The 20,648-nt window shown below is 41.1% G+C and overlaps 1 protein-coding gene across 1 annotated transcript in view; it reads left to right on the forward strand.

Moving 5' to 3' along the window:
- Positions 1–20,648, forward strand: part of Clvs1 (clavesin 1) — a 131,993-nt gene that overhangs the window by 91,751 nt on the left and 19,594 nt on the right. The window lies entirely within an intron of this gene.

Consider the following 20,648-nt stretch of genomic DNA (forward strand, 5'->3'; position numbering starts at 1 on the left):
CACTAACCTGCACCTGCAACCCATACCCAAATGCCCAAGGCACACACTCTACCAACAACCAACACCTGCAGCCCACAGTCCAGCATCAAGGCACACACTCTACCACCAAACTACATCTGTGGGCTACACTACAGTATCCAAAGTACACACTCTACCACTAAGCTATACCTGCAGGTCACAGGAATAATTTCTTAGCTGAGAAATGCCATGTGTATATGAGTCTGCCTTTCTTCTGGCTAGATGATTCTTTTTTCCAGTGTGGTTTCTTGTTTTCTCTAGAAGAGCCTTTTCAGTCAGCTTTAAAGACCTTCCAAAATATAGTAGCTTATGGTCAATATTCCAATTAAAAGAAAAGCAAAGATCAAAGACAAACAAACAAAGAAGAACCTCAAGCCCTTGAGGGTTTTCCAACAGTGTGAACTGATTTCCATGAGAAGACATGTATGTGGGTGGAACTGGGGTAACACACTTGCCAGCATGACATGTATCAGTGGGCATGTGCTCAGTCACTACTGCATGTCTGACACCAAGTTGGATGCTGGTTTTGCAGAGTGTAAAACCCATGTGATCTACCATCACAGGGACTGAGGTCCAAAGGAAAAGAAAGCATGGACTTAATAAACATGCAAGTAAAAATTAAATTAGGCATGATTAAGTAAAGAACATGAATCAATATAGTTTGATACTTTAAAAAAACAACAACAACCTTAACTGTTTATATCCTGTTACTCTGAGTTGTTTGGGCTAATTGCTTCAGTCACTTTCTTTCTAAAGCCCAACGCTTAGCTTTTTACCCAAAACATCATCTACAGAAGTTCTAATGAGGGAAGTGTCCTCTTAAAAAGAAACAGGGTCACATAAAATATAGAAGAAAATAAGAAATGGGATTAAAAACAAAACTCTGAGACAATAATATAGTTGATGTGGGATTCCCCTCTGTATGTTGTGAATACGATTGGTTAATTAATAAAGAAACCTGCCTTGGCAGAACTTAGGTAGGTCAGGGAAAACTGAACTGAATGCTGGAAGAGAGGAGGTGGAGGTGGAGAGAAGCCAGGTAGCCCCACTGGAGATGATGCTGAGACTTTTCCAGGTAAGCCACAGCCTTGTGGCGATGCACAGATTAATAGAAATGGGTTAAATTAATATGTAAGAGTTAGCCAATAAGAAGCTAGAACTAATGGGCCAACCAGTGATTTAAATAATATGGTTTCTGTGTGATTATTTTGGGGCCGAGTGGCCAGAATGACCAAGCGGCCCTCCTACAACATATAGTGAGTCCAAAGATTGTGTTGGGGGAAAAAGGGAGGCAAACTATTGCTCTGTAGCCCTGACTGGACTCAAGTTTCCAGAACTGAATAATGTCTTTAAAACCCGTATTCAGTAGCCAGCGGCTGCTTCTTAGCTCTTTCCACGGCAGACCGCCACCAGGCGGTGAATGCCCACTTTGGCGCAAGCCCCGTGCTTCAGGCATTGCTGGCAGTTTCTGCTGGCCCTCAACCGCCCTCATTGCAATTACAAAACTATGCGGTGAGTTTCACACCAAAGGGTTTTGCCTAGCACTGGTCCCACGGCTTCCCTGCACCCCACTCTACAGTGGCACCCACCTGCTTCCCTACTGCCTCACTCTCTGTGGCATCCGGAAATAGGGACTTAACGTCTCTGTTAGGTAAGGTAATCGTGACTCACAAACTCATCAGAGGGTCTCCGTACCTTAACTTCAGCAATAATGTATTAAGTACATTCTTAAAGCCAGGCCATAGAGAACACGAGCTGATTCGCAGGGTATTTTAAAGTAATGACACTCATTAGCTTACTAAAACAAGCTATGACTTTCATATCTTTTCTAGGGCAGGGCAAACATAGAAACGGTCTAAAGGGACTTTTCCAGAGGGCATCCACTTTCATTTTTGCACCTAATTACAAAATGTTGTCCATACAGTGTTATGTAATCGTGCTTGAAATTATTTATTCGTTGAGGGAATGACTGCTAATGCAGTGTGCCCTAAATCGGAGCAGTGACATGTTCAAACAATAAGTGAATAATTTGGGGCTGGGCATACACTTGGGGATGAATCACCTGCCTATCACCTGCAAGACTTTGGAATACATCCACATCAACACACACACACCCAACACACTACACACCACATACACACACACACACACACACCTCACACACACAACACATACACCATATATCTCTCTCATACACACATGCACACACACACATCACACATCTAAATGGAGACTGCTCTTTCATTTCCAAGCCAATCAGACCCAAATAATCACACAGAAACTATACTAATTACAACACTGTTTGGCCTAATAGCTTAGTCTTCTTATTGGCTAGTTCTTATATTTTAAAGTAACCCATTTCTATTAATCTATGTATCGCCACAAGGCTCATGGTTTACTGGTAAGGTTCCCCGGTATCTGTCACCTACACAGCGCCCCCTAACTCCACCTACTTTCTCCATATATAGCTTCCATCCTGGCTATATTTTGACCTCCTATAAGACCAAAGCAACTTTATTCATCAACAAATAAAAGCAACGCATATACTGAACGACATCACATACACACACATGCCACACACAAAACACACACTAGACACATACCGCACACACATACACACCACACATCAGCACATGCCACACACACCACATACATATGTCTACACATACCATATACACACACCACATGTACATACCACACACATGCACATCTGTACAGTTTTAAGCTGTCTGAAAACTATCTGTCCTTCCAGTTGTATAAAATGAGCATTTTGTAACACATGCAGATTTCATATAGGTTCTTAGTCTATTAGCAATTCAACACACACATGCATGCATGTACATTCACACAAATCAAAACAAAAATCTTATGTCTCTCAGATAAGCATGAACCAAACTGATATAAAAATGTAAATGAGAAAATATCAAGGCATTTGTTAATTTCCAAATACTGGAATAATAATTTTGTGTGCGTAGCAAAGATCTAACTTATCCAGAGATATGAAATGAAATCATTGATCAGTGACATATAATATTATGTGAGCCTCTATAACAGATCATTTGGTTTTATTTCTGCACTCTCTCCTTTCCCCTCTCTCTTCTCTCATCTCTCTCTCCCTTACTATCCCCCCTCTCTCTCATACACACACACACACACACACACACACACACACACACACACACACACACACACACACACACACACTGCATCAAGCTGCCCACCACGCTGTATTCCACATAGACCCCCTCATTGAGCTGTTGGTTATGACTGGGAAGCACCACTAGGGATTGTTTCTGGCTCCCACTTTCCCCACAAACAGACCTTTCACACGCTTTCCCAGCCTGACATCATTGCTTTCACCTATGGCTCTCAGTGAAGGCACTGACTTCAGAAAGGTCTTGCATGCATCTGTGAGGAAGTGTCCACAGCATGTTGAGCCTGTGAGGAAGCCCAGCCCTCCCTTGCTGAACGGCTACACTTTGGCATAGCACATTAAAGCAAAGGCTGACCTCATGTTTCCAGTTCCATATTCCTGTCAACAGAGAACACAGACTCGCACAAATGTCATAGATTGGAGTAATTTTGTGAATAAGTTATTGCTGCCATAGAAGCTATTTGCTGACACATGGCAGTGGCTTCTCTATTAACTAAGCAATAGTGTGGACAGAGTTGCTTTTAATTATTTACGTAACTATATATGTTCCCTTAAATGCACTAGTGCATGAATGTCACACACAACACGTAGACCCTTGTCTCCCTTTTCTTCTTGTGATTTTCCCCATCAAATGATCACCTCTCATGGGAGTCATAGCCACATGATCTTTATAATATCACAGAATTCAGTGGGTCTTATGGGATGAACAGAAGCTCAGTGCTTTCTGAACATTATCGGTGATTCTGACAAAATTTGGATGTTCTTTAATTGGGACTATTCACACAAAGGAAGCGAACATAGACCATTAAGATGATATCTTTTATGAAATGCAAATGTAATTATCTATTTCTCCTTGCTGTGACTTTTCTATCCACATGGATATTAACAAGGGAGTTTGGAAATGACTGCTTTTATGAGGGCAGCGATTCCAGCCAGTTTTAATCCACTTACTTTATCTGGCTCAACAACACAAACCAGTCAATTGTGCTGGTACAACACAACATCAATTCCTTTAGATTGTGCAAGGACCGGTCCTCAGTTCCTCACTGTACCCTCCAACTGCCTTCAACTAGGATTTCCTTTCGAGAAAGAAGTATTGGCTATAAAACGATGTTAAATTTGCAGAAAGACTGAAGAGGAGAGCATGTAAGATCAACATCTCAAGACGATTTCTCCTTATTTAGGAAAAGTTCTAAGACCTGGAGTGCTGGCACCTGCCATGGCTCTTTCTTCACCAATCTTAATTTCTCACCGTCACCTTCTCATGGCTAGATTTGGGACACTGAGCTGGTCAACCTTCATCACCCATTCTAGGGGATAGGACAAGTTAGGGGTCCTTTGTTTTATAGTTTTTGGTTTTTGTTTGTTTTTAGAGGAAGGGAAAGTGTACTTTAACCCAATGTACCTTATTGGGTTAAATGGTACTGCCATTTTAATATTCACAAATGTTAAAAACAGTTTTTATTTTTATATGTTTTTGTAATTGGAGGTTTCTCTCCCACCCTGCAGTTCTTGAATAAACACTCAGAGGCTTATATTAATTACAAAAGTTTGGCTGGTGGCTCAGTCTTATTTACTGACTAGCTCTTACATTTAAATTAACCCTTATTTCTTATCTATGCTTTGCCACATGGCTTCTGGCTTATTACCTCATTTTCTACATCTTGCACCCTTGGCAGCCTGGATGGCATCTCCAAGACTCCACCTTCCTTTTTCTGTCTCTTCTTGGGTTTCCCTCCTGGTTCTATCCTGCCTTGCAATAGGCCAAAGAAGCTTTATTTATCAACCAATGAAGGTAGCACATATTCGCAGCATACATAAAGACATCTCACAGCATTTTTTTTTATTTCTAAGATTATAGTAATATAATTCAAGCATCTGTTGTTTCCATTCCCACACTCCAAACCTTTACATAGTCTCCTCCCCTTTCCTTCAAATTCATGGCCTCTTTTTTCACTAATTGCTATTGCACACATATGTGTACATGTCTATGTATATACATATATATTTCTAAATATAACCTGTTCAGTCTATATAATGTTACTTTTATGTATGTTTTTAGGACTGACCATTTGGTACTGGAAAATTAATTGGTGTGTTCTTCTCTGTGGAAGACCACTTATCACACTTCCAGTTGCCTATAGTTGTTTGTGCAGGGTTCAGGTCTTATGAGTTTTTCCCCATCTATTTTGGCTATGGGCACTTGTGTAGGTGAGACTTTTTGGGTGTAGCTTCTTGTAGTTCCTTGAAGACACAATCTCACAGCAAAACGTCTGATCCTCTGGCTCTTACAATCTTTCTTTCCCCTCTTCCATAATATCCTAAGCTTTGAGTGTAGGGATATTTTGTATATACATCCATTGTAAATACAGCTCTGCATTTTGATTGGCCATGGTTTTTCATAGTGGTCTCCATCTGTTATAAAGGGAAGTTTCCTTGGGAAGGGATGCAGGCTTGACTTACATAAGGAAAATATTTATATTCATATTCTGAGTTCTCAAAATTCCGTGGTTATTGGACCCTTACAGCATGTGTCCTTTTAGACATTGCACAGTCCAAATGCTTGGTCACCAGCTATGTCTGCTTCCTCATTTTCTGGAGCATGCAGGCTTGGGAGTGTCCGCTGCCTACCAGTCTCAGGCTTATGAGTATCAGCTGCTTCCCCACCACAGGCTGAAGAAGTGTGCACTGCACACTGCCCGGAGAACTGATAGAGTTCTACACCAAATGTGTAAGAAGTCACTCTGCCTGGAAAGAACTTCCATCTTTCTGCACAGCAAACATGAAGATTTGTATTCAAGATGAACCCATTTCCATGGTTCCTTTATAAACTCTGTCTTGGTTTTCCATCTGAGAGACGAAAGTCTTAGCGTGGTAGCAAATGGATCTGAGTAACCTAGTGATAGTTTCAGCCTTTCCCAGACTCCATTCTTCAACCAGGGATGGCATTGGTTCTCAGGAAACATAGAAAAAGTACAAGGATGGAAAAACAGCCCAGCAGTTAAGAGAGGGTACTACTCTAGCCAAGAACTGAGTTCAGTTCCCAGCACCCATGCTTGACAGCTCACTACTCCAGGATGATCTAAGAACTCTAGCTTCTGAGGGCGCCTACATTCACCTGCGCATACCCACTTATAGACACACCCAGGCACATAATTAAATACAAAAGAAATGTTTCATAAAAGGAAATATAGAAAATATAAAAATATTAATCAGGTTTCTGAATAATTGCATGTTGGGTAAAAGACCAAATGAAGCAATACCCTGCCTCTGGTTCTTGGATGGTTAAACATCTCCAGCCCCAAGTTACAGGGCCCATGCTCATTTGCATGCTGGTCTTCTGTTTAAATGGCTTTCACAATGCAAAAGAATAAAATTTATCTGAGTCCAAGGTTGTTGTTTGCATTGGATTGCAATATAAATCTTCTTGCTTTCAATAATAGAGCTAATTTATTGCACTGAGCACAATAAACTCTACTTTGGGTTTGTGGGGCACAAGGTATCTTGTTGAGACTGTCAACATTGACTTTATTTTAAATAACTTCACTGATGTGTGATTCATATACAATGATATACATTTCTTTTAAATGCACAGATCTGTGGACTTTAGTATTTTCACAGAATTGTGCAACTATTGACACCACATAATTTTCTAATATTTTTATCATCCCAGCGAAGAACTCTTTTCCCATTAATATTCCCCGCACAGCACCCCTTTCTTGCCCAGAACAGTTACATTACAACTAGGGAAAATGTTAAATGCAAGGACTGAGAATTTTGTAAATTAGAGTAGACAGTGGACAATTAGAGGGTGGTTCTTTATTGCCCCCAAACTATGTGCTTCTTCATCTGCTCTATAAATATCTAATGGGTGATGTTTGGAGAGCTAAGTGAAGGAGCACAGACATCTGCCTGTGAGGTGTGCTCAAAGTGCATTGCTGTAAAATCAGGCACAGCGCCATTTTGCATGAAGGTCACTACAAGTTACTAAAATGTCATCATCTACCATCTCTGGCCCTGAAGAGCCATGGGCAAACTTTCATAGAGATGTGCAATTAGGACTGTGACTTCCAGGTTCACTCAGACAGAATTTGGCTCCCATAGCAGGGACCACAGGGTATCTACAGTGTTTTCTCCACTCTGTCTCACATTCTGTCTCTGTTCTATTACTGAGACTGACCTGGGTATGTCATTGGCTACCTTTCCTTATTCTTACACTCATATGCCCATCAGGTGGTCCACAGCATCACTTCCACCCATATGCCCATCAGGTTGTCCACAGCATCACTTACATCCATACACTCATCAGGTGGTCCACAGCATCACTTCCACCCATATGCCCATCAGGTGGTCCACAACATCACCATAGCATACTCCTAATATTTCTTCTATTGTTTGTTTCTGTCAGATGAGTTCATAGATGTAAGAAAGGTTTACCTAGTAGATAATTCTGATGGTCCATGATTATGGATTCCAGCTCATGATTTTTTTTTACTTTTCTGTATATGGACTTATATTGTTTGATAACAATGTCTCATATTATATTGTCTTCCCAAAATATAGTGTTCGTTCCATAAGAATAGAAACCTCATGGGCTGGGAATGTAGCTCAGTATCTATGTTGAAAAGTTCTTGCCTAAGGCCTTTCACTTGATCCCCAGAACTGCAAGAAAGAAAATAGGAGACCACAAAGCTACTATCAGATGTTTTGTCTCTGTCTGTGCGAGCATATCTTAGCCCAACTCGCTATAGTATGTTCCTAGGCCATAAAAGTATAATGGATATAGATGATATAGATATATAGATATAGATATAGAGATAGATATAGATCAGATATAGATTAGATATAGATATTATATCTATATAATATTATATCTATATCTACATCTATATCTAGATATAGATATAGATTTATATTATATTATATTATATCATCTATATCATCTATATCTATATCTATATCTTCATCTATCATCTATCATCTATCTATCTATCTATCATCTCTGTCTGTCTGTCTGTCTGTCTGTCTGTCTGTCTGTCTGTCTATCTATATCAATAGACCTTGTCATAAATAACCTAGTTTTCTTGCAATGTAAAGTAATGTATGTGCATATTTGCATAGATGCATGTGGATGGATGTAGATATATTTTAAAAATAAATTATACATTCAGTTAGTCTGAAATACAAATTAAAAAAATGTATAATGGAACTAGTTGACTGGGCTAATATAGTTGACAGGAGGGAAGTTAGGGTATGGACCATCCGTTTTTACCAATCTAACTTCTTCCAGTCCTCTGGCTCTTACAGTCGTTCTCCTCAGTCTTCCAAGATGGTACCTTTGGTGCAGGACTTGTGTTTTAGATGTATCCCTTGGGACTGGGTTGCCCAGAATCAGTTGCTTGCTCTCTGTGCGTTGACCAGTTGTGGTTATCTGTGATGGGCCCTGTCTGTTTCAAAGAGAAGCTTCTTCTGTGAGGATTGGGAGCTACACTTATCTGTGGGTATAATGGTAAGTATTTAGAATACAGTTAGGAATTGTACTGATATTGCCCATAATTCACAGTTAAGTCTCCTTTCTGAGACAGCCAATATCAAAATAACTTAGTTTTATGAATCTGAATGCATTGAGTCCTAGATTGGGAAAGTCCACTGAAAATTAAGGAAATGAAGAGAGAATTTTTTAATGTGTTGACAGTGTATCAGGTGTATCCTGAGATATATGTTTTGTATGTTTTTGTAATAGAACAAATAAATATTCATTCACAACAATGGATAAAATGTTACCATAGAATGAATTATTTTCTTAAAAAAGGATGGCAATGGTATAGCATATAGAGTTAGGAAGCAGGAAACCCTTTGTGAGTCTTTTCTTGTAAGTAATGGGTTTTTCATTTCCTCAGCAAGCCCATCATGAAGGGCATGTGGCTAGTGGAGCAGACACGGGTGATGTGTATAAGAAAGACTTCTTCCCTTCCAGATATGCCCTAATGATGTCACAAAGCAGGAGTGTGCGTGTGTGTGCGAGTGTGTTTGTGTGAGTGTGTGTGTGTGTATGATAATTTTTTAAAAAATTTTTAAAAGATAATAGCAAGAGCCTGGTAGTGGTGGCGCACGCTTTTAATCCCAGCACTCAGGAGGCAGAGGCAGGCGGATCTCTGTGATTTCGAGGTTGGCCTGATCTACAAGAGCTAGTTCCAGGACAGGCTCTAAAGCTACAGAGAAACCCTGTCTTGAAAAATGAAAATCAGAAAAGGTAATAGCATGTTCTGAAAGAACTAATTAGCAATAGAATAGCTTAATGATACAGCTTTCAACAAATTCAATGTTTAGTATAAAATATAAAGCACTTATGAGAATTTGTGAAACTAATAAAAACCAGAAAAGCCATAATGCCCAGGGTATATTATAAGGGTGGTGGTACATTTTCTTTAATGGACAAATACCTAATTCTATTAGTAATAATTGTCTCTCCCTCAGTCGTTGGGTTTCCCAATATTTGCATAGTTGAGTTAAAAGCACGAACACTGGAATTCAGGATGTAATGAGTCTTACGGGTGAGCTGTTATTTTCTCTCTCATTTCTAACATATTTGGCTCTATTTGCTTATGTCAATAGATGTTGCTCTTTCCATGAAAGAAAAAGTATTTGAATACCTTTACATGGTTGGTACGCACAAGGAAGCTCATTGTGTTTCTTATGTTGTGGCCCTGAAGGAGAACTCAGACCTATGCAGTGCACAAATTAATGTGTCAAGGTTGTCATACATTCTATACTCCCATCATAATCCTTCGTAGACATCTTTAGACATATGAATATACCCACTCTTTAGTCACATTTAAATCAGTCTTTGTATTTCCTGAAAAAATTGAGGTAGTTCTATGACAATAAGAGTTTTCTCTGGACAATGAAGGTGTCACAAATTAGTTTAGGCCCCTGTTCAAACCTGCAGACAGGTGAGCAGAAAGAAGTAAGTGATGTAGGAAAATTTTTTAAATGCAGACTGACACATAGCTGTTTGTTTATGAGATGCAGTGTGATTCAATACACTTACTTGATGTATTGGGTGATTAAATGGGGGTAATTAACATTTGTTCCAGCTATGACAACTTTCTAGAAAAGGAATAAAATTCCTCCCAAGTCACTTGCTAGCATCTGTGTCCAAATCCATATATATATATATATATATATATATATATATATATATATATAAACATACATACACACACCTATGTGTTTTAACACCCAGAAATACAGCAAAGTCTTATGGAAGTTGCAAAAAGGAATATACTGTCTACATGGGGAATAAATAGATATTGTATACTGGGATATTTGGCAAAGAAAACCTCACTATGCAAGAATCGTAGTAGACTCTTGTCTCCATGGGGGATTCAGCACAGGGTCAGATGAATCCTGCTATTCCCTTCCCTGAAGACCTGTTTTCAGTTCCCAGCACATGTCTCTGTAAGTTTTGCTACTCCTGGCATCCTTCTCTTAGAACGACACCAAACCCGTTCTCCATATACACGACAACTATACATATGACATTACTGAGCTCTGTTCTAACCTCAGACAAGTGTGGACAGCATTGAAACTTTAAAAAGCAATGCAGGCTGAAATGCTGGAAAAGAAAAAAACTGCTCAGAAAGAAGGTTAGTGCCTCCGGTGTTGCCCACTTCTAACAAGCAAACAGCGAGCTCCTCTTTCAAATTCTGTGCACCTCAAGCAAGCTTGGCAGGATGGGAATAATGGAGATTCTCAGATGACTACCATTTGAGTCCACTTTTAAAATGACAGAAAACAGCTTCCTATAACCACATGCCTTGAGTTTCCCCATATATTGCTTCCCTTAGGACACTGGTGAGATAAGGAATTTCATCTTTGGATTGTCTCTTCTCCACCTGGTATTAAGATCAGGTGTCCTTGCTGGCCAGGGTGTTCGCAGACAAAGGGCCTACCTTGCTGCAGGCAGGCTATTGAAACAAAGGTCTTCATTCTTATTCAGAGAGTACTTTACCCACTAAACCACTTTCCCTTCCCTGAATAACTCATAGTTGACTATTACCCATTTTATTGTTTTCTCTCAAATTATGTTTGTGATGACATTGAAGCGTTCCTATACTTATTTATTACAAAGTAGTTACAGACAAAAAGGAGGAGTAACTAGTTAAAAGTCCAACGTTTGCGAAAGTCTTCCCCTGAATGTCCTCTGTGGTCTTTCTGCTCTGCTTTCTTCTCACAGAGACACCAGGACTGTGGGAGTTTAAACACAAACTGGCAGAGCGCATCATACAAAATAAGCCGACTGTGCTAGCATCGATTTCCTCTGTGAATCAGCCATTCGAGGGATCTGGGTCTCTCCAGGAATTGGCTTTTAAATAACGAGCAGCAATCATCTATTTACCACTTACAGGTCCTTGGGGAGACTTGAATGAAGATGAAGTATTGTGTGTAATAACCGTAATGTATTTGCTATGTAATAGTCAGGTATAACCCCTCCTTAAGGTCAGTATGGTTAGAAAAGCTGAATGTGACTTTAATAGCAAATTAAGTTTCCAGTGCTTGGGGTTCAGTTATGCTGATAGAGAGTGACCAGGAGGCTGGATTTATATTCTACCCCTTCTCTCTAGGTGCTAGTCGAGGTCACCTCCCTGGTCATCTTGCCTGGCCAGCAATGAGATTGGCAAAGCTAGCAATATAGACAGCGCTCTTCTTTGGCGCTTTAGTAAGAAGTAAAAGAAGCAACTGATGTAGATGTTCTGTTTGGGCTGAGCCTGCTGTCACTTATCATCAGAATTTTGACCAGTATGCATCTCTACATTGACTGATGCCCATTGCAAAAGGAAGCTTCTTGGGCCAAGGTTGAGAGCATCCAAGATCTATGGTCTAAGCATAAATATTTAGACTGCAATTTGGCAGAATAGGCATTTAAGCTAACTAACAGTAGCAGGTACAATGCTAGAGTGTATAGTCTCCCTAGCCATGGGCTTCTGGTCAACCAAGGTTACAGTACCAGGTATATAGTTTGCTCCTGTGGATGAGGCCTCAAATCCTATCAGAAAGTGCTTAACTTTCCCCTAACCATTTTGCTATTATTACACCAGCAGTCACCTCTTGCCTGGCAGGCCTCTAAGATAAAATTGGTTTTCCTGCACTAAAAGATGTCCCTTGGGGACTGTTGGGGCAGCTAGCCCAATCCCTGCGTTCAGGGGCGTGGCTGCCCCAGGGGAGAGAGGTACCCTTAAAAGGAGCCCGGTGGGGGATAGCCGCCCTGCTTCCCCCCCCCCCCCCCCCCCCCGCTTGACCCTTTGCTTCGCTGGAGCCTTGGCTTTGTAAGTTCCCTCTTTCTCCTTTTATTAAAACTGATTTATTAAAAAAGGACTATTTTTGTTTATTTCAAATCTCCCGCATCAGGGGACGAGGCAGTTATCACTGTCTTCAAGACAGTCTCTAAATTTATGGTCAGTTTTCTACTGCCTTGTTGAAGATTCAACAGGAATGTGTCACCACTTAATATTTTAGATATTTTTTCCATCTTTTCTCCCTCATTTTTTGCTCCATTTCTCCCTTTTTCCCTTTAACATGATCTATTAGTTTGTTCTTGGGGAAAAGAAGGTCTAAGTAAAATGTAGGAATTCTTACTGGCTAATTAAATTCTAAAGACTGTCAAATAGAGCCACATGTATTTATTTTTCACAAATGCTTTGGTTAGCCCGTTTATTGCTGTTGCTTTGATGCTTTGCTTGTGTTTTAATGGTTATAGCATTTAATGTATTTTGTGAGCATAGAGGAAAATATAACTGAATACTTTGGATCCTACTTCAAATTTTTATTTCTTTCCCCCCTCATCCAATTTATTCTTTTTGCAACTAAAATGTGATTATATCATTTACCCCTTTCTCAGACCCCACCCATATCCACCCTCCCTCTCAAATTCCATGATTTCTTTCTTTAATTATGTGTATGCTATGTGTGGGTGTGTGTGCACATGAATACATATAAACACAACATGGCTGGTCTGTTTAATGTTGCTTGTATGTATATGATTTTAAGGCTGACCACTTGTTATTGGATAACCAGTTAAAGACGCTCCCCAAGAAAGATGAACTGTCCCTTTCTCGGCAGAATTACCTGCCTGTAGTTCTTTCTACAGGGTAGGATCCCATGCAAACTCCCCCTTCCACGCTGGCATGACCATCGGTGCTGTCATCCTTCAGGTATAATTTAGGCAGCTGTGCGGTTGAGGTATCCAAGGGGTCAGCTTCCCTGTCATTCTAGAAGACACATCACACGGTGACTTCCTGGTCCTCTGACTCTCGCAATCTTTCTGGACTTTTCTGTAAAGTTCTCGGAGTCTCACCCCCGTCAGAATGGCTACGATCCACAAAACAACTTACAAATACCAGAGAGGATGTGGAGCCCGCTTCCACTGTGTATGGGATTGCAAACTTGTGCGGCCACTCTGAAGATCAGTGTGGAAAATCCTCAAAAGCTTATAGATAAATCTACAATAGGACACAGCTCTACCACTCTTTGGCATGCGCCCAATGACATCCTTCTCCATGGATACTTTCTCAACAATGTCGCTGCTCTGCTCACAGAGCTAGGAAATGGGAACGACCTAAGGGTCCTTCAACTGATGGATAAATATTTAAAATGTGGTAAGAGACATGAAATCATGACTATCTAAAGTAAATGGATGAAACTAGAAAATATATTGGGTGAAGTAACTCAGACCCAGAAAGACAAAGCCACAGGTTCCCTCTCATCTGCGGTTCCTAGCACCCAGTCGTTGAGTGTAGTCCATACCCCGGAGTAACAACAGAAACCATAATGTAAAAAGTGATGATTGTGGAGTGTGGGAAGGAAAGAACAGGAATGCTAGCGAGAATTATCAGGATGCCAGTGATAAAAAGGGGAAAATTGGAAAAATGGTGAGAATTTGTTGGCGATTACAAAAAGCAATCCCATACTAGCTCAGATGGAGTATAATAAAGGGTTCTTTATTTGGGGGTAGACTCACAAATCAGCAGTGTTCTGCATGAGCAGGAAACAGGAACCACATCCAGCGTCCAAGAGAGAGTGTGCATGTTTCTACATCTGTTTATATGGTACCCAAGACCATGCCCAGAGTGGTCCAGTATCTCAAAGGCCATTGGCTGAAGAAGTTTCCCTACCACCTCCCCTTTTTGTCTAAATAAGAGAGTTTCAAACCTAATACAAAACTATATAAAACAAGAACAGATATCAAGTATAAAAATTAGAATTACAACCAGCATAAACAATATTAAGCAAGAAACATATGCTAAGTGTGAGTCTTGTATTAGAAATGGCTTAGCTAAGTCATGAGAGGAAAGTAACTATGGCTGTCTAGTCTTTAACCCTATTGAAGACCTGAGAAGGGAAATAATATTACTTGAGTAAACAGGAAGTGAAACTAAGCAACTTCCAAAATATGCAATAAATGACAGAGACAACTGGCTACCTGGGCAATCACCCAAAGTCTCATTTGCAACATTGGAGCAACCAACATTGGCTAAGGCCTAGAAAGACCACTTTCAAAGGTAGGAAAAATTTTAAAGCCGTTTTACCCTGTCTTGGCAAGATTTGGCAGTCTTTTTTCTTGTATTCTGCTTGTCCAGCCTGGACACTTCATTTCTTTGCAAATACATGCATATGCATTTCGACACTAATGATTGCTATGCAGCATGATAGAAATTCATCATTGTGCAGCATACCATTTTTACAGGCTCCCTTGCATTAGTGAAGCCAATTTTCATGGCTAAGGACTTTTTTCTCCTCCTGCTTTGAAGCGGGGAGTAGATGTGATTGGTAGCACATGCATGAACGGAATAGATAACGCCTTAGTGCAGGCTTTGTCCTTACCGTGTCTGTAAAGCTTTATACATGTTACTACATGGATAGAGATGCCTTTGCCAGGCTCTGGAAGACACCCAGGCCTCCTTTCAACTAAAAGGAAAGAGACTGTAGGTAAGGACAGCTTCTGTGCTCTGCCCTTTTCCTTTTTTGCGTTTATATTTTAGCGGGATCTTAAGCGATGAGGTGAGTCGTCGGTTTTGGGAATTTTAGGAGTTCTGTTTTAGTTTTCCTATGAAAGCATGAGAAAGAGATGAAGGAAGTGGAGAGCCACGGAGGGCAGCTCCCCAGGCTTCTCAATGCTATGTGATTTCGAGTTTCAGATGTGTCTGGGATCCATAGCCTGCAGGCATTACAAGTCTTGCAAACAGCCCAGGTAAGTGCTCCTTTATCCAGCCGGAAACAGAACCCACGGGCACTAGGAACAGCGATATCTTGAATACCAACAAACGAGAAAGGAGCTGCTTTGGCCTGTGCCATGGTGTCCCTGAATCCTGAACAAACACACAGCGAGGCAGCTGAGTGACGCTTGCACAGTGTGGACAGCGTGACCGTTAAAAACGATGTGCACACTCAGAGATGGCAAGGATTGCTTAGCCCTGTCTATGATACCCCGAGGAAATAAACGTTCCTGAAATCAGTGCTTTACTTGGACTCCTTTGTTTGTTGTTGCTGTTTGAGGCAGGCAGAAACAACCGTCTTTCCTTAGTAGTAAAAGCACAGGCCACCACAAGGACTTCTCATATTACTTTTCCAAGTCATTCCAAGCTCCCGAGCTCTCTACCCACTCCTTAATTTTTATATTTCAAGAATACCGCACAAATAGAATCCTGCAGTGTATAACCTCAGAGAATTTTTTTTTTCTTCCAGACAGAGTGTCACTGTGTAGCTCTGGTTGACCTGGTGTGCACCACCGTGCTTGGAGCACGCACGCACACACACACACACACACACACACACACACACACACACGAAAGCACCATGAGCAAAATATTCTAGATTCACTTGGGTTATTGTGTATAACCTTCATCTTCCCTTTTGTTGCTAATTGGTGTCCCATAGTATGGACACAATCTAGTCACTTACTGAAATATGTGTAAACTGTGTTCATGTTAGCTACCTGTGCACCTTTGATCCCAGCATTCAGAAGGCAGGTAGGTCTGGGTCTCTGTGAGTTTGAGGCCAGCGTAGTCTGCATAGTGAGGTTCATAAAATTTTCTCTGAAGTTATACACTGCAGGATTCCATTTGTGTGGTATCCTTGAAATCTAAGTCTTCATTTCTCTGGGCTAAATGGTTAGAAAGCATTTTGTTGCTCTGGTGGTTATAACGTAAGTGATTCTGAAAACTGCCCAGATTTCTCCTATTTCCTATAAATGAATGAGTAATTTCATTCCTCTAGATCTTCACCAGCATTCAGAATTGAACTCAGTCATCTTTTTGGGGTTGGGGTGATGGTTTGCTGTATGTGTGCATATGTGTATGCGCATGAGAACAACTATGTGCCTACATGGAGAGGCTAGAGGAAGTGGTTAGGCACCTTGTCCTGTCTCCCTCCATCTTATTCCCTTGACACAGTGTCCCTCACTGAAGCCAAAGCTCTGTGTTTGGTAGATTCACAGCTCAGCAATCCCAGAAAGCCTGTCTCAGCCCCCGAGAGTGCTGCTGTTACAGGTTCAGGTACAGCTCTATGGCATTTTATGTGGGTGCTGCTCATTTGATCTCAAGTCCTCACGCTTGTGCAGAAAGCTGTCTCACCACTCACACAGCTGCCAGTCAGTCCCAAAGTTGTCACGATTGTTAACACCATCCTGACAGGTTTGTAGTGTGATGCTCCGGTGCAGTTTGCTCGTGATGAATGGCACACATGCTCATGTGCCTCTTCGACATCTGTATGCTTTCTTTAGTGAAAGGTCCCCCCGTAGCTTGTCTTTTGCACATGTTTTAATTGGATTGTGTATTCTTGCACTTTTAATAGTGTATCTCTGTGCGTGTTCTATATACCAGTTCTCTGTTTTAGAGGTCTTGCTTTTGAGTCAAGTCTAAGGGTCAAGTCTAGTGTGCTTGCCAGGTTCTAGATCTTGAATTTGCCCCCTTTATTTTCTAAAAGTGGGGTGAAGGCTTAGGCTAGGGATGATTTTTTTATTTTTCATAGTAAAAAATGAATAAGAAAGAGAAAGAGGCCTAAGCTGGCCTAACATTGGTTTGTTTGAACAATCTCAAGGACTCCTGGGTGTGGGGCCTTCCCACATTGTCTGGGTTCTGAACCAGGAGTACCAACGCAAAGGAACAACAGGGCAGCTTTCCAGAGCCTGAGAAAGACATTAGAAGTGTGAGATGGGGTGCCTCATCTGGCTGGGAGAGGAGAGCACCAAGGCTCCTCATTGGCTCCCTCACTCAGCAGAGACAGCCCCTCCCTAGTCAGGAAGCTCCCATATGTCAAAGCACCAGACATAACAACTACATGATGTTAATATGATTACATGGACTGATTCTGAAAGTGTACCAGATTTGTAGGCCTGTAGTCAGCCCTACTTAGTCCTAATGTGTATAATCCCACCCATAAATCACCAGGTCCTATTTACCAATGCGTTGCGAGGGATTTCCCATCTGCACTCATAAGGAACAGCCTGTAATTTGATTGGTTAGTATTACTCTTGTTTTGATATATGCTTCATGAGGGAATTGAAACATGTTCCTTTTATTTTTTGGAAGAGATTGTATGAAATTGGATTTTCCTAATCAAATCGTGTAAGCCTGCCTGAAGAATTATTTTTATGACGCTATTAATTTTCTTAGTAATTAGAGGACTATTAGAATCACCTGTTTCCTGATGAGCTGAGCAAGTTTGAAATTCAAGTGATTCCTGTTCTTTAGGCTGTCAAGCTCCCATGGAGAGCTGTGACTTTGTCCCCCGAACTGTCCTTTTGAAACTGACAAAGTGACAGGCACAGTTTTATTGTTGACATTGGTATTTTGTGATCTCCCTTTTAATCAGTCTTGAAAAAAACAGCCTGGAAAACTTCATTTACCTTCCTAGAGCACCAACTCCTAGTTTCATGGATTTTCTTGACCGTTTCTCCGTTTCAAAGACCATTGACGTCTGCTGTTTTCACTGTTGCCTCTCTTCTTTCTGTGGTTCATTTTCTTCTCCAAACTCAAGCAGGCCTCACTGTATTGATCTACAGCTTTTCTTCATTGGCTGAACATGCGTTCAGTATTGCGGATGTCCCTCTGGCAGTAGGTTAGCTGCCATGTGCTCTATTTTCACCTTCATTCACTTACATATATTCTGAATTTTTTTCTCGAGACATTCTTTGATCCATCTATGAGTTATATAGAATTGTTTGGTTTTGTTTCCAATTTTTTGAGATCCTTCTGTGTTCTATTTGGAGTCCATTTCCAGTTTTGAAAGCTGAGTGATGGCAGCTTCCCCTTTAACTGCAGTTGGCTGTGTGGCCAGCCAAGGGTGCTGCACTGGCAGAGGCTAACTCTGAGAAGCTTGATTTGTCTGTCATTTCTCTCGCCATTGCTGTGCTATGACAGAACTCCCACCAAGGCCTCGTGGGAGGAAGAACTCCTGTTACTAAGAGTCTCAGAGAAAGCAGCTGATCGTAGTGAGCAAGGCTTAGCAGCTGGAGTGGCCAAGGACTGCCAGGTCAGGAAGCATAGACCACAGCAGAACTAGGGCTGCTATGGAGCCTTCAAAGCCACCCCTTTGACTAACACATCCACGACATCCCAATACATCTCTACAGTCTGGGACTCAAATCATGAGACCACAGGGGACATTCCATATTCAAACTAAAGCAACAGGTTTCCTAATTTCAGTATTTCCCTCTTTATGCACTTGCAAACACACACACACACACACACACACACACACACAAATTCATACACAGCCAGGCTTTGCCTCAAACATTTGCACATGGCTTTTATCAAACAGGAAGACCCCTCATTTGAAGTTTATGGGAGGGACCTGAAGAAAAATAACCGGGTTTCTAGTAGAACCCATACCCAGGTTTCCAAGGCTCAGGTGTGTGTGATTTGTTTGCACATTTTCACGGGCTGACTTGAGTGAAGGCAATGGAAATCGCAATGTCTCCCTGGAAGGTTCATGAACCTGAGCATAACTAGAGAGTTCTGCAAGGGAGTGTTTCCTTTCAACCTTCCCTGTGTAAACAGAGGACAGTTTTTGGTGTCGTTGATGACGGAGGTTTCATAGCCTAAAAACTAAGTGTCTCTAGGTAATTTTAAAGGTTAATATTCTCATTGTGATTTTTTTCTACTGTCTCTTCTTGAGTATTTCTCAGAATTTCCTTCCCCTTTACTAACCTAAAAATATAGAAAACAAAAGACTACCAGTAGAAATACATGTTCTTATTGGATCCAGTAAAAGGGGGGGAGGAGGCAACAAAGCCTGGGCTTTATGAATAAACTCTTCATTCCTGTTCTTCCTCTAGAGCCTCTCAGAGCTCACACTCATCATGTAAGTCACACTTCTGAATAAGAGAACAGAAGGACCAGAAAGAGTGAAACCGGGGCATAGCCCTTGTTAAAAAGGAGCCTTGTAGGATGGCCTCTTGTTTTTAAGGAACAAGAAACATCGTTCAATCTTGAACTAGACTTTAAAAGACAACATTGGGTTAAGCATGTAACTTGATGAAACAGCACTTGCCTGGCATGGACAAGGCCCTGTGTGCAATGTTTAGGACAAACAAAACCCCCAACTCCCCTCCTCACACATGCAAAATCTCACCTTCTTTAAAACGTTGGCTTTTCTGAAAATAGATGCTCGAGCAAGATCACCACTGTTCATAAACTTCCTCAGGAGACAAACATCAAGTCTCCCAGACCAGTGAAACAATTCTACCCAAGTCTAGCTGGACAAGTGAGGGTGAGAAACTATGTACAAGAGCAAAGGCAACTACATACAGCTCCTACACAGAGGGGAACTACCCTTTCTGAGACTTACTGGGCACTGGATGGTAGTCAGGCCTCCCTGTGGGTACACCGTCTCCAAGTCCCTCCCACTCTCCTTGACAGAATGGTAATGGGCCAAAATGTGTGTGAGGTCTACTTTGGTAATCACAGGTGGTGGAATGTTCAAGAGGGCAGCAGCCATGTCATGTCTGGAGAGCATTACACACAGCGGCAAATACTGAAGTTAGTGTAAATGATCCCTCAGTCCCAATATTTGGTGGTGGCTCCGTTGACTTTTAAAAATGAAGAGAAATAGAACGAATAAATGAACTAAAATTGTCTAGTTTAGCCTTCAAAATATTTCATTCTTTCCTAGTTTGTAAAATGTCTAGCTAGAAGTAAAAGTTATTTTTAAGATTTTTCAAATGTCAGCCCTTAAGCTCAGTTCTATACACTTTCATTGAAACTAGGTCTCCTCATGGCATATGCCCAGGGAGCCTGTAGATACAGAGAGTTCTGGAAAAAGTTAATAACCCTCTTTGTTTGTGACTATACTAAAAGAGAACCAGGCATGGCATTTCATACACCCACAGAGAGTTCTCATTGCCTGAACTGCTAGCCACCCTGCTTCTTCTTGTCTTGTCACAAGCCATTTGTTGTGATGAACCTGAATGACAGCA

This window comes from Arvicola amphibius, chromosome 11 (assembly GCF_903992535.2).
Source record: "Arvicola amphibius chromosome 11, mArvAmp1.2, whole genome shotgun sequence".
Taxonomy (NCBI): Eukaryota; Metazoa; Chordata; class Mammalia; order Rodentia; family Cricetidae; genus Arvicola; species Arvicola amphibius.